At 41.4% G+C, this 14,210-nt stretch overlaps 1 non-coding gene across 1 annotated transcript; it reads right to left on the bottom strand.

The window, feature by feature from the left end:
- Positions 3,009-3,080, bottom strand: TRNAS-GGA. The gene has a single exon. It is a non-coding gene; the product is annotated as a tRNA-Ser (tRNA).

The following is a 14,210-nucleotide window of genomic DNA, read 5'->3' as shown; positions in this document are numbered from 1 at the left end:
CCATTTGGAAAATGGAGTTTGCCCATATATTTTGTCCAACAGGTTTGACGTAAGCAAAACCTGATGAATGGTTGTAAGCTATTTGGAAACATAAAATGCAAGGGGAATACTAAGTAAAAGGACTGATCGATAGAGAGTTCAGCTTTAAAATTCTTTCATCTGCCAGAGTTGTTTTCTTGGCAGTATCAGCAAGACCTGAAATTTTTTTAAAGAATTATTCTTATAAATGTATTGATTGAATGTATTAAGATGCTTTATTACCATATCCATTTGCTTATAAGAAGGCATTTGTGTATGTCAAATGTAATTCTCAAAAGACAAATAAATGAAAATAGTGCAAAGCAACTGAGGTTACATGGCATTTACAAACTGCATTTTTGCTCATTTTCTGTACATGAAAGAAAAGAACAAAGGGGTTGAAAGCCTTCTAGGACAATAAATGCCATATTCAGTGGAGAAGACACATTTTAATTTGCAAACATCTCCCGCTGAGAGTATGGCAGAATGAAAAGAACCCTGCCCTGAGGGTACCTGAGCATCTCAGTGCCTTTGAAGCTCTAAGAGGACTAGATTTGCGTTTCTTGATTTGTTCAGAAGATACAGATTATGTGCATGAAGGAGTGTCCCATTCCTATATTCATTGCAAAGCATCCTGTCTCCTATTATCTGGTGTGCAAAAACCAAGTGGTAAAATTTTTGTGTACTTTTCAGATTTCAGTGTTTGTCAACCTTCTATCAACATTTGCATCAAAAGAGATGGGATCTAAGCTGTTATCTTTGTCATCTTCTCACCTGTAAACTGGAATGGTGACCAGAAAAAAAAAAAGAGAGAGAGAAAATTAGATTGGAGATTTCTTGGGAAAAGATGTAATAGCTAAGGGGTATCTGTATTATAGATAAGAGGCAAGATGGCTGGTGAAGAAAAAAGTTACACCAAATAGGAGCTGCCCTTGATCCAGGTATCAAGGGAAAAAATGACATATGCATAGCCCAAAGAGATTTCTAAGAAGTAGAGATTGGGATATATTATTTCTTGACATGTCTGGAGACTTCTTGGATACAAATCCTGTAACATGTCTGAGAGATAGGCCGCAAGAAAGCAAAGAAGCTAAAAATCAGGCTGTCATTTGGACAAAAATAAAACCCATCAATATAAATTAAGCAATATGAAATAAAAATGACTTCCTAAGTAAAAGGGCTCCTAGCACATGATTCTGCAAGTTGAAAGAAGGTTTGGATCTGGAAGGCAAGGCAAGTCAAGAGGGGAGGTGGGTGGGGTCAGCTATAGTTTAGAGCTGTATAGAAGTCAGGCTAGGGGGAGGCCCCAGTGCACCGTGAGTGAGACCTTAGGAAGCATGACATCAAGGGCAAATGTGAGGGGTGGGCAGGAGAAACCATGAGGGTCAGAAACTTGAGAGGTGGTACTTTCTAGGGAAGTGGGTAAGGAATGAAAAGGAGAGCACCAGGTGAAGCCGCTGGAATCAGGAATCTGGGCCAGGGGACCTGGCAACAGGCAGGACAGGCCAGAAGGACAGGAGCAGACGTGGATTCAGACGTCCTCCTCGGGCCCCGGACTTTAGTGTTCCACTGTGGGGCCTGGTGCCTTTGGGTGACATTCATAGGACTGCAGTGTTGGAAGGGACTTTAGAGATCGTTCCCCACATCCGGTCTATGGGCACCAAGCCTTCTGCAGTATTCCCAATGAGAGGGTAAGAGCACTGAATGGAAATAGGGAAGGGAGGACAGAAATGGAAACTTCTCACCCCATCTATGGGCTTCCCATGTGGCTCAGATGGGAAAGAATCTGCCTGCAAGGCAGTAGACCCAAGTTCGATCCCTGGGTCTGGAAGATACCCTGGAGAAGAGAATGGCAACCCACTCCAGCATTCTTGCCTAGACAATTCCAAGGACAAAGAAGCCTGTTGGGCTACAATAGGCCATGGGGTCGCAAAGAGTCAGACAGGACTGAGTGACTGACACTACAGGACTACTGTCCCTTTCTATAAATGCCCCATCAGTGAGCTAGGTTCTATGAAGCTAAATTTAAAAATAAGACTCTGTAATTTAGCTATTTATTTTGCATCCAGAGAACTCCACAGCTATATTCAAATAACCTTTTGCACTCTGACCGGCTTTACTGTTCATGTAGTGTTTGGACATTCCATCAGACGGAAACACTGCTTACTAAGTAGAAGAGAAATAGTAGTTTTTTTCTAAGTCTTTTTTTTTTTTTTTTAATACGGAGATAGACTTCACTCTGGGTGTTGGTGATGGAGACTTACAAACCATAGAGGACACTGTGGCCCTAATATTTGAAGATACCTTGATGGCATTGTTACATATTGTAAGTTTAACTTTTAATTTTAAAGATAAGTTAATGGATAAAAAAAAAGTTTGAAAAAGACTGAAAACCCTAGTTTTACTCATGTGTAGGTACTGTTTTAAGGACATCAAATTCATACTCATAACTCAGATAATGTAGGGGGTGATCAATGAATATGAGATACTTTCCCATAAGATTTCTTTAAATAGTAAACTCCTTGGCTGCCTACAGTCTACACATCAATTTATACAGAACTATTTCCAGTAATATAGCCTGTCTCCAATTTATAAGAAAATACTGATTTCAAAGCAGATTTTAAGTCTGTTCTTAGGAAATCAAAGGCAACTGTCCCAAAGAATATGTTGAACCACTTAAATCCTCAGGACAGCCCCGAAAATACATGGCACTAATGAATCTGTGAGGCAGGTTTGCTTATCCACTTTTAGATTGAAAAAAATTAATGAGATACAAATGACTCTCCCATCTAAATAAATTCACCTGTTATGACTGTCTATCTGAAGGGATAAGAGAACCCATTCAGATTCTAAAGTAAGTAAAGTAAAGTCGCTCAGTCATGTCCAACTCTTTGTGACCCCATGGACTGTAGCCTACCAGGCCCCACCCTCCGTGGGATTCTCCAGGCAAGAGTACTGGAATGGGTTGCCATTTCCTTCTCCAGGGGATCTTCCCAACCCAGGGATCGAACCCGGGTCTCCTGCATTCCAGGCAGACGCTTTAACCTCTGAGCCACCAGGGAAGCCCAGATTCTAAACCCATTAAGAAACCCAAAGGTAGGGCATAATCATATTCACATATAATAACAATTCTTTGTGAAAAAGCCTACTGTATTTTGAGCTTCCCTGGTGGCTCAGACAGTAAAGAATCCACCTTTAATGCGGGAGACCTGGGTTTGATCCCTGGATAGGGAAGATCCCCTGGAGAAGGGAAAGGCTACCCACTCCAGTATTCTTGCCTGGAGAATTCCACGAACAGAGACTGTAGTCCACGGGGTTGCAAAGAGTCAGACACAGCTGAGCAACTTTCACACCATACTGTATTTTGTTTTATTAATAGCAGAGGGGATTTTCCTTTTGCCTTGTGGCTGAAAAAAAAAAAGAAAGAAAGAAAGCCAGGGGTTTCCCCGAATTCTAAAAGTTCAATGGGCTCTGAAGTGTGGCAGAAGGTGCTTTATGTCCCAATGTTAGTCTCAACGAGGACCAGCCGCTTTCTCATCAAATGCTTCAGCCAATAGCTTTTAAACCAGGGTTTCCCTTCATTGTCCACTGGGAAAGAACTTCTGATTCTTCAGAATAAATCTGTTAGCAACAATCAGAAACCAAGGAGCTATGAAGCAGTCTCTGGTGCTTCTTCTCTCTTCTCTTTTCTTAGAATTTGTGGTGAAAGGGGAAAAGTACAGAAGAATTCTAGCAGTGAATCCACAAAGCTTTGAAGGAAGACTCGAGATAGGCTGGGCATTTAGGGAGTTTCTTCCAAGTGGATCAGAGGTCTGGGCAGAAGTGAGGTATGGGGTTCAGAAGGAAGTAGGGGCAGAACTGGGGGAGGGTAGGGGAAGGAGCAGGGAAGGGACAGACAATCCTGCTCCAAAAGCAGAGGAAGAAGAAACACCCCCCAGGATGAATATATCCTGTATGTTTTTCCCTGTCCCCTCACTATTGGCAACCGTCCCTCCATGATCTGCTGTAGACTGACTGTTGATAAAGAGAAAGATGACCAAGTACAGAAAAGAAGAGAAGGAGGGATTGGGGTGGCTAAAAAGTTCATTCGGGTTTTCGCATAACGTCGTGTGGGAAAACCCGAACAAACTTTTGGGGAACCCAGCAGATCACCAGGTTGTATTATTGAGGAAGAGAGTGAGGGATCAATAAATTTTTGCCTCCATGGTCTACCAGCTAACATTACTGGAACTGATTGGTGCCCTTTCTGGGGCTCCGAGGAGCTCCATTACCACCACCCTTTATGTCTCAATACAGAGAAGAATTCAGCAAGAGCAAAGTGATAGATAAGAAGTGATTCATTAGAATAGGATGCTTATGAGGCTTATGTGCAAGCAAGACATGCCGAGCCCAAGAACTTGGGCTACAGTTTTATAAGCAAAGGAAAAGTAGGGAGGAGAAAAAGAGCTTCTTTGTCTTTCTTGAGAAGATGTCATGCTTCCATTATCAGCTCCTCCTCCAGGTTGAGCAGGGGAGTTTCCTTGTCCCTCTGTGGTTAAGCTAGGTCCACAAATTGTTTCTCATGTGTGCAGAGAGCATGTCCTGGGGATCATTAATTTACTGAGCTCGCTGGGCAGGATGTGGATCTTATGCCACCATTGTTTTATTGTTTGGGGGCATGTCTCCCGCTTCTGCTACATGGTTTTGTTGTGAAGCAAGCCTGCTTGGTTTTATTTTTAAACAAGCCAACCTGGCTTTGATGCTAAGCAACTTGTTTTTCTTAATGAGTGAGGCAAGCCCACACTGTTTTAGAATTTCCCCATTACTTTCTTGAGTTATCATTGGTCTTATTGTGGTCTCCCAAAGCCCTCTACATTCCCCTGTCTATCTACAGTTCCCTAATGGAGTTTCAAAGCAGCTATTTGATTATCCTTCTCTCTCCCTGTCATTACTACTCGTAATTTAAGGTATGCAAAGAAAGTAGGTGTTAGCTATATGCAGCCAACCAAATAAGGAGGTGCAAGCCAACTCCTTGACGTTCTCTCATCAATAGCAAAATATTGCATATCACTTATTTTTTCAGTCAAGAAACCCACTGAAAAGCTTTTCAAGAATATTCCTTGAATGTGAATTCTGATACATTGCTGACTTCTCAGAGAGCCTTAGGGTTGGAAAACCTCAGAGCCCATGGGTGCATGAAGGAAGAAAGTGATAGTAGTATTCTTCTGTAGATATGAAAAGATGTCCAAGTAAACAAGAGGGGGAGGCCCTTGGGTGGTCTGAAAAGTAGAATGGGAGGACATAGTAACAGTTTAGTTCTGGGGATCAAATAACCACCCTGGCTACAAAGCTTCCTTCCAAGGCAATGTGAGAGAGACTAGGTGCTTCAGTCCAGGTGTTGGGACCAAGTCCTGCTGAACATGTGCTTTTGTGCAAACAGCAGGCTTGTTCTTTGGTGTGGCTCTGTTCACCTGCAACTCTTCTCTCATTCTGTCTTGGCTGCTTGTCTCTTGGATGAGGAGAACGGTAGTCTGCATAATTTACACTGCTCAATCAGCAGTCAGTAGAAGGATCAATCCAAGTGTTGGGTTAGCCAAAATGTTCGTTTGGGACTCATGAGATGCTAGGGATAAACCCAAAGTGACTTTTTTGGCCACCCAATAGATCAGCTAGCTCTGAACCAAAGCCCTAGCTCTAGACCATACTGAGGAAAGTCAGTGCAATTTGCAATCTTTCTCTCCTTCCCTCCTCTTCCTCTTCCATTTTCCCCTCCTCCTTCCTCTCCCTTCTTTGCCCTTCCCCTTTCTTCCTCCAGTGATGAGTTAGTAATACCTGAGGGTTTTTATAATCTTCCAGCTTTCTTCCTTCCCCACTCCCTTCTTGCCTTCTGTCCTTTCTCCCCTCCTCTCTTTGCAAGATCTCCTTACCAGTTTCCACCCATTTTCTTATGCAAAAACACTTTTGAATTCGAGCCATCTGTGAATATAAGGCAGTGAAAAAATATTGAAGTCACATCAAATTCCACTTGCTCTGCCAGTGAAAAATACAGATGCTTCCTGTTTTATGCTTTCCTCTCACTTTCTCTGGAGTTTAAACATGAAAATATGTTCAATGATAAAAACCAGCACATACTCCCTTTCACCAGGAAACATATTCCAAACAATGAAAGGTAGAGTTATTTTCCCAAGTCCAGCCGGGATATTTAGATGTTGGAGAAATCATACATGGAACCATACTTTCATAGAAGAAGAACATAATTATTCACGACGGTCACATTTTATAGGTGAAGAAATTGAGATCACAGGGAATTGTTGTAATTGTTCTCAGATGTGGTCCTCATAGACTTGCCAAGGTTCACATCAGCTTATGTTTTAACCCAACATAGCCGAGCCTCAGTTGCTCCATGGTGCTTTTTAGCTCCCTGCCACTTTCAAAAAGGATTCTTTGGCTACTGGGAGAGGCCAAATCCTTGAGCAGTGAACCATTAGCTTGAAATTCCATTCATATGCAGGAGTGAAAAAAGAAACGTAGGACTGAGAGTCGAGACACCTGGGTTTCAGTTACACTTCTGTTGCTACCTGTCAAACCTCGATAAAAATTTCTACTCTTGGCCCACGAAGGGGCTACATCAAATGATCTCTAAATTTCCTTCTAGCACTTTGAAACTTGATTATTTTTCTCTCTTTACTTTTCTGCTGACTCAGAGTATATGACATTGGCACATTGTTAAGTGCCATAAATCTCCGTTCTTCTGACGGCAGAGGAAGAAGAACACATTCCCATAATTTCCTAGCTTCTACCTACTATATAATCTTGCATGAAATGGACTCATTTTAGAAATTGTGACCCCATGGACTATACAGCCCATAGAATTCTCCAGGCCAGAATACTGGAGTGGGTAGCCATTCCTTTCTCTAGGCGATCTTCCCAATCCAGGGATTGAACCCAGGTCTCCCATGTTATGAGTGGATTCTCTACCAGCTGAGCCACCTGGGAAGCCCAAGAATTCTGGAGTCGGTAGCCCATCCCTTCTCCAGCAGATTTTCCCAACCCAGGAACTGAGCCAGGGTTTCCTGCATTGCAGGCAAAATCTTTACCAGCTGAGCTACCAGGGAAGGCCTCAAGTTTTTAATATCTATGGTGATTCTAGCTTTAGTGACTAATTCAATAAGACAGAGGTCATACCCTTGGGCAGTGTCATTAGCTTTAAAGACACTGTATTGACCATGCATGATTCTCACCCCTCTTTGCTTCTACCATATGTATTTTTTTAAATTTTAATTTCACATCTGTGGCTGAGTCCCTTCGCTGTTCACTTGAAACTACCACAACATTGTTAATTGGCTATACCCCAACACAGAATGTTTGGGTGTTTAAAAATAAATAAATAAAAATTTTAAAAGTCTCAAAAAAAGTAGTTATTTATAGTGTTGTGCCATATCTTCTTATATACTCTGTTATAACTCTTGTAATATTTCTACAGGATGGCACGTTGTATGTCCCTGTGTTTTCCCTCTCGTATGTGAGTATCTGGTGCTATGTGGTTATTTTCTATCTCAATGACTAGCTGCTCACCCATTTTACTAATGTGTGATATATGCTTTCTCACTGTATATTTCTTCTGAATATCCAGCGATTCACCAAATCCTTATTGATCTTATCTCCCTGCCCCATGTCATTCAAATTCATCCACTTCCCTTTCTTTCTCACATTATATCCTCCTCTAAGCCACCACTCCTCCTCCCTTCAACCACACCATTCCACATAAAAGTCAAAGGATTATTTCAAATCACAAATCTAACCATATCACCCAAATCCAATGGATTTTCACTGCTCTTTTTTTCCTTTTTATTAGTCAATTGTGGATATTTTTATTGGAAAGAATTCAAGTTTTTCACTTAAATCTTCTCTACAGCAAAATTTTTGTTGAAGAATTCGTACCACTGTTATAAAGTTATATATGCATGAACTATGTTCTTTTTTCTGTTTTTAAAAATTATAGTCAGTTTACAAAGTTGTATTACTTTCAAGTGTATAGAAAAGAGATTCAGTTATACATATATATATATTATATATACTTTTAAGATTCTTCTCCATTATAGATTATTACAAGATATTGAATATGATTCTTTGTGCTATACAGTAGGTCCTTGTTATTTATCTGTTTTATATATAGTAATATGTCTGTATTAATCTCAAACTTCATCACTCTTAATGTAATCCTTACCAAGAGCTCTCTGGCAGGCAGCTCCTGGCCCTTGTCTCTGTTCCCAGTCTCCTAGTAAAGTAAAAAGTAAAGTTGCTCAGTCATGTCCAACTCTTTGTGACCCCCATGGACTGTAGCCTACCAGGCTCCTCCCTCCGTGGGATTCTCCAGGCAAGAGTACTGGAATGGGTTGCCATTTCCTTCTCCAGGGGATCTTCCCAACCCAGGGATCAAACTCAGGACTCTTTGCGACCCCATGGAATTCTCCAGGCCAGAATACTGGAGTGGGTAGCCTCTCCCTTCCCAAACCAGGGATTGAACTCAGGTCTCCCGCATTCCAGGAAGTCACTTTAACCTCTGAGCCACCAGGGAAGCCCGTAGTCTCCTAGTACATCTGCCTAATCCATTATTGCTCTTTGTTCTCCTTCCTTGCTATCCTCTTTGGACGCAAGGACTTTGCTGTCCCTTATAGTTATGAAACACCCCCTAGCAGTCATCTGGTTAACTCTTATTTATTCTTCTGGTTTCAGGTAAATGACCCGGTCTTCAAGGAAGCCTTCTCTTATCTCCGTTAAGTGCAGTCATCTGGTTAACTCTTATTTATTCTTCTGGTTTCAAGTAAATGACCCAGTCTTCAAGGAAGCCTTCTCTTATCTCCGTTAAGTCAGTTCCCTCTGTTAGACTTCCTCACTGCTGTTTCCTTGTTTCTATTGCACTCGTCATAGGTGCAGTTTTACACTTGCTCCTGTGATGCTTTTAGAATTGTTTTTGGATGGCTTCTCCCTCCGTAGATTGCAAGTTGCACGATGCCAGGTCTATTTTCCTGTGGCCAGTGGAACCCCAGTGCCGAGCGCAGTAATTGACACACAATGGGTACACACTAAGAGGCTATTGAACAGACGAGTAAATCCGTGAATGGAAAGAAAGAACAGAAGCTCCTGACATCAAGAGCCATTTCCTCACCCCCACACATACAGGGTTGGAACCAACCAACCCTTGAGGCTCAGTTGGTAAAGAATCCACCTGCAATGCGGGAGACCTGGGTTCGATCCCTGGGTTGGGAAGATCCCCTGGAGAAGGGAGAGGCTACCCACTCCAGTATTCTGGACTGGAGAATTCCATGGACTCTATAGTCCATGGGGTCGCAAAGAGTCGGGCACAACTGAGTGACTTTCACTTTCACACTTTCATAGAAGGCAATTAATAAATAGTGTTAAGAGAATAAAACTGATGAACCTTGAAGTACCCACTGGGATAGGAAGTTCAGAAGCGTTAAAGTATTAAGAGATGGAGTTAATATGTTTTTAAGGAGCAGTGCTGTTAAATATAAAATAACCATTCATCAGTATATCCTCTAACCAAGCCTCAATATATGGCAAAAAGAAATAGTTCAGATGTCAGATAACTCCTTTTCCTTATGTGGGTAATGAGAAATACCAAGACAAGCTTTAAGTGCTATAAAGTCAAACAAGAGAGAAATCAGTAAAAACTAGGGTTACCAGGAAAAGCTCCCAGGAGGCTCTGCTTAAACTGTGCTTTGAAAGGCATTATAGTTTGAACAGGGGAGTGAGTATGGCTTGTATCTTAAAGGTCTGTTTACATGATGACTCTTCGTCACTTGCTGTTTCTCATACACTGTCTACCTGGCTCTTCCAACTCTGTGTACTGGGATGCTGGAATTAATAGGCTCCCTTGCCCTCTGTCTTCAAGTTGGGTTTCCCTAAAGGGGACCACTGATAGGAGTTCACAGATTGAAAAGGAGAGAGCCCTACACATTCATTTCCCATGAATTTTCCTTACCTGGTCATGGTTGTGTGTGTGTGTGTGTGTGTGTGTGTGTGTGTGTGTGTGTGTTAGTCACTCAGTTGTGTCCAACTCTTTGCGACCCCGTGAACTGTAACTCACCAGGCTCCTCTGTCCAGGGAATTCTCCAGGCAAGAATATTGGAGTGGGTTACCATTTCCTTCTCTAGGGCTGGTCATGACTGGCAGTAACTAATTCCTCTTCTGAAGGCCCCAGCCCCTGTTGGAACCCCCTTCTAACGCAGCTAGTTTCAGTGGGTTACCCCTTCAGAACTAGGGATGGTAGTGGCTTTCTGATGTTCTGATCCCAGGATACACTTAGAATCTGTATTTATCAATTGTGGGGGTATCATACGTTTCCTGGCAAAAATGATTGACTAGGGGTAAAAAAAATTGGTAACGAAACTGTCACTCTGTCAGTGGGAATTTTCTCCAACAAAATATAGTTATGTTTTTCTCCTCTTGTTTATTCAATTCAGATAATGCATATGCTTTACCTGAAATGGATTACAAAGAAAATGTCACTTTAAACTGATTATCACAAGCTGGCCAGCAGAATGCAACTTGTGTCCCTGAAAGTAAAACAGAATAAATTGGGCTGATAAAAAATAGAACATCTGATTCCCCCTCCTCCTTCCTCGCCACACATTCTAACTGCCCTGAACGGATCTTCAGAGAAAATTGGCCAGTAAGAGAGAAACCCTCATCTCTGTCACCATCCCTAGTACTGACTTTAAAAATATTCTCAGCCTAAAAGTCGGCAGTTATATTTTACTCAGTGGGAATTTTAGGACTTTAAGCCCAGTAGGCAGCATCTCAAGGAACTGCCCCAGGGAGGCAAGAGCAGGGGGGATGGGGGGGGGGGCAGCCAGGAAATACAGAAATTTTCAGCAAAGGACAGGTAGTCTGAACATCACAAGATTATTGTTAATTAAAGGAAAACAAGATTTCTCAAGCTAAGAAATTTAGCACTTTTCTACGTATGAGAAGATGCAAGAATCTGGGCTCACCGAAATCGTGCTTTTGATATGCACCTCAGCTATCTGGGGCCAGTGTCCTGCGGTTCATACGCACCTCAGCTATCTGGGGCCAGTATCCTGCGGTTCGTATTCTCCGGGCTCACCATAGGAAGTGGCTGCAGTGTGATGGCTGCTACATGGCAGGTATTCTTTTGCTTCCTGATTTCCCTCAGGGCTCACCAGCTCACCATCAGTGGTGGCTGCAATCGCTCGTGACTGTGTGTTTATTGTTCAGTCACTCAGTCTGTCTGACTCTTTGGGACCTCATGGACCCATGCCAGGCTTGGCTTCTCTGTCCTTCAGTGTCTCCCAGAGTTTGCTCAAACTCATGCCCGTTGAATCAGTGATGCCATCCAACCATCTCATCCTGTGCCATCAACCTTCTTTTCCTGCCCTCAATCTTTCCCAGCATCAGACACTCTTCATTACTGATAAGGCAGGAAATCTTCCATTTCTCACTAGGTATATACATAGAAACTCTCCAGTTAATCCTAATGTCATAGACTCAGGAAAGAGGAACTGTGAGAAGCCCTCCCTGCTGGAAGGGTTGGGAGTGAAGGGTGGGGGTAGGGAGGAGAGCAGAATTAAAGTGAAATTTGAGCCCAGAGAAAAGCCACTGTATCACATCCATCCTGTCGAATTCATCCATTTAGGAGATGCTACCTGAGATAGACCCCCAAATCCTCCTACACAAGAGTTTGGCAGGGGTCGGTGCTGCCTAGCTGTGGTCTAGAGGAAGCCAAGGCCGCTTCATCTGCCACCAGACACACGTGTCAGAAGAATGCCCAATATACATGGAAGCCTTCCTTAGGACCAGCTTTTCAATCCTATAAGCTGTACAATCACTCATGATTCTTCCTCTTATCAACATTTTCATAGGTAGTAGCTAAATCAGTAGCTTTAGACAGAATTGTGTAGAACTACAAGTTTTATTTAACCTCTAAACTACATTGATTGGCTTTTAAAAAAATTAGGCCTGTATGTGGCAATTGGGAATATAATTATTTCCTCTAAAATTATCCCAGGTATTTTTAAAATAAATACTTGGTTGATGAAAATATAGAATATGTATGATCACATATTCTATAGAATATGTATTGAACACATTGCATAATTTCTTTTGCCAGAAAAAACTTACATTTGTACAATGGTTAGGAGGGACATTAATCTGAGTAATCTTAATATGATCATCCTAATAACCATAACGGAATGAATCACCATATATTGCAATTATGATTCAATAATATATATTTTTGGAGATAACTCTTTCATAATTGTTGGAATGGAATGCAGTAATAGGAGAGCAGTGATTTTGGCTAACGCCTTAGATATTGTGAGAAAAGCCAGCATGATAGGAGAATTCATTTTCTCTACCGAACTATCAAGTGTCCAAAGAAGTATCTTGGGGCAGATAAATAAGTCTTGGGTGCAAAGTCATATCAGTCATGGCTGACTCTTTGCAACCCCATGGACTGTAACCCTCTAGGCTCCTCTGTCCATTAGATTCTCCAGGCAAGAATACTGGGGTGGGTTGCCATTTCCTTCTCCAGGGGATCTTCCCAACCCAGGGATGGAACCCATGTCTCTTATGTCACCTGCGTTGGCAGGCGGTTCATCACCACTAGCTCCACTTAGGACATCCTAAGTAAGTGTTGGATTTGCCAAAAAGATAGTTTGGGTTTTTCTATACATTGTTATAGAAAAATGTGAATGAGTATTTTGGCCAACCCAGTATATGAGTCTGGCAGAGGAAGAGAGTGTGCTTCTTCTCCTTGGGGCATTTTGTGGAAGCCAAATGTGGAGAGACAGTGGGATAAGGAAGAATGGGCTGGCAGAATTCTGAAGGTGCACAGCATGTGGGAGGTGGGCTCACATGGGCGAGCTGGGTTCATTCAAAGGAATTAAGAATAAAATATGCTGATGAAGGGTAGTAAAAATAGCCAGTGATTGGTGAACCCTTGATGTATGACCAGGAAGTGTGCGAAGTGCTTCCCTGGAGAGAAGTCACACTCATGCTCACGACCATTTCATGAGACAAATCATGATTTTTTATCTTCATTCTTCAGATGAAGAACCTGAGCCAGTGGGGTTAGAAAATATGCTCAAGGTCATACCAGTGGTAACTGTGAGGCGATTTGAACTCAGACTGACTCCAGAGCCCATGCTGTTAACCATTAAGTGAACTAGGATGGCATCCCATTCAGGATGTCTTTAGATTTCACAAAAAATCAAATAACTTGAAGGCAGCAAAGCCCTATGGCTGGATTGGTGCTAATGCAAAAGTACTTATAAATGGCTCTTTTATAGGCAAGAAATTTTAATCTGGCCAGCTTTTGGTTATAATTAAATTTGTTATGTCCATATTATTAAAATATATTATAACTAGATTAAAACATACCAGAAATTTTGTGGATTTTATAGAACATCTCTATTTATAAACACTAATCCAGTTAGATTGATTCTTTTCTCTGGTGATTTCTAAAGTCCTGTAGAAAAGCCTTTAAAAAAAAAAAACAAAACAACAATCAACTCTATTTATGGACTTGAAGACCTGTATTTTAGTGTATTAATAATGCCTTGTCTTAAGGTTGTTCCTGAGTTGTCTTAAAAATTGATATGTTACTTGATGCCCATTTTGCAGATGGAGAATGTAGTGACCTCAAAGGATAAAGCCTAAAATACAAAGATAATTAACTCTGCACTTTGTTTTCTTTTCCTGAGCCATGTTGATGTCTTTAAGCATCATCAGAGAGGGGAAATTAGCATTCTGAGTCTTAGTTTCTTACAGTAAGGTAAGGCTGAAGAGATTAAATTTAAATTCTTCATCCATGGTTCCCTGGACCAGAATTCCTCAGATGTTCTGAGTTATAATCTATTCTAGCCCTCATTTGCTTTTAAGCATTGTTTCCTTAGAAAGGGTTAAAACAGTTATTATGTTCCTAATCAAATAGTTGAGATGACTTAAAATTGGTAAATCATAAATTATAATTGCAAATTCTAAACAAGAAAACAAAAGATATCAGACAGTCTTTGGCAAAGACTCACTGAAACAATTAACGATGGAGAAAAGGCTGGCAAAATATTGCTTATATGGGCTGGGAGCCCACTCTCATATATATAATAAAAGTGACTCATGAACCTGAAATTATAAAATTAAATGTGAGAGAGACATAATATAATATCGTC

The sequence above is a fragment of the Capra hircus genome, chromosome 27, assembly GCF_001704415.2.
Source record: "Capra hircus breed San Clemente chromosome 27, ASM170441v1, whole genome shotgun sequence".
NCBI lineage: Eukaryota > Metazoa > Chordata > Mammalia > Artiodactyla > Bovidae > Capra > Capra hircus.
This window is presented reverse-complemented; position numbering and strand designations above follow the sequence as displayed.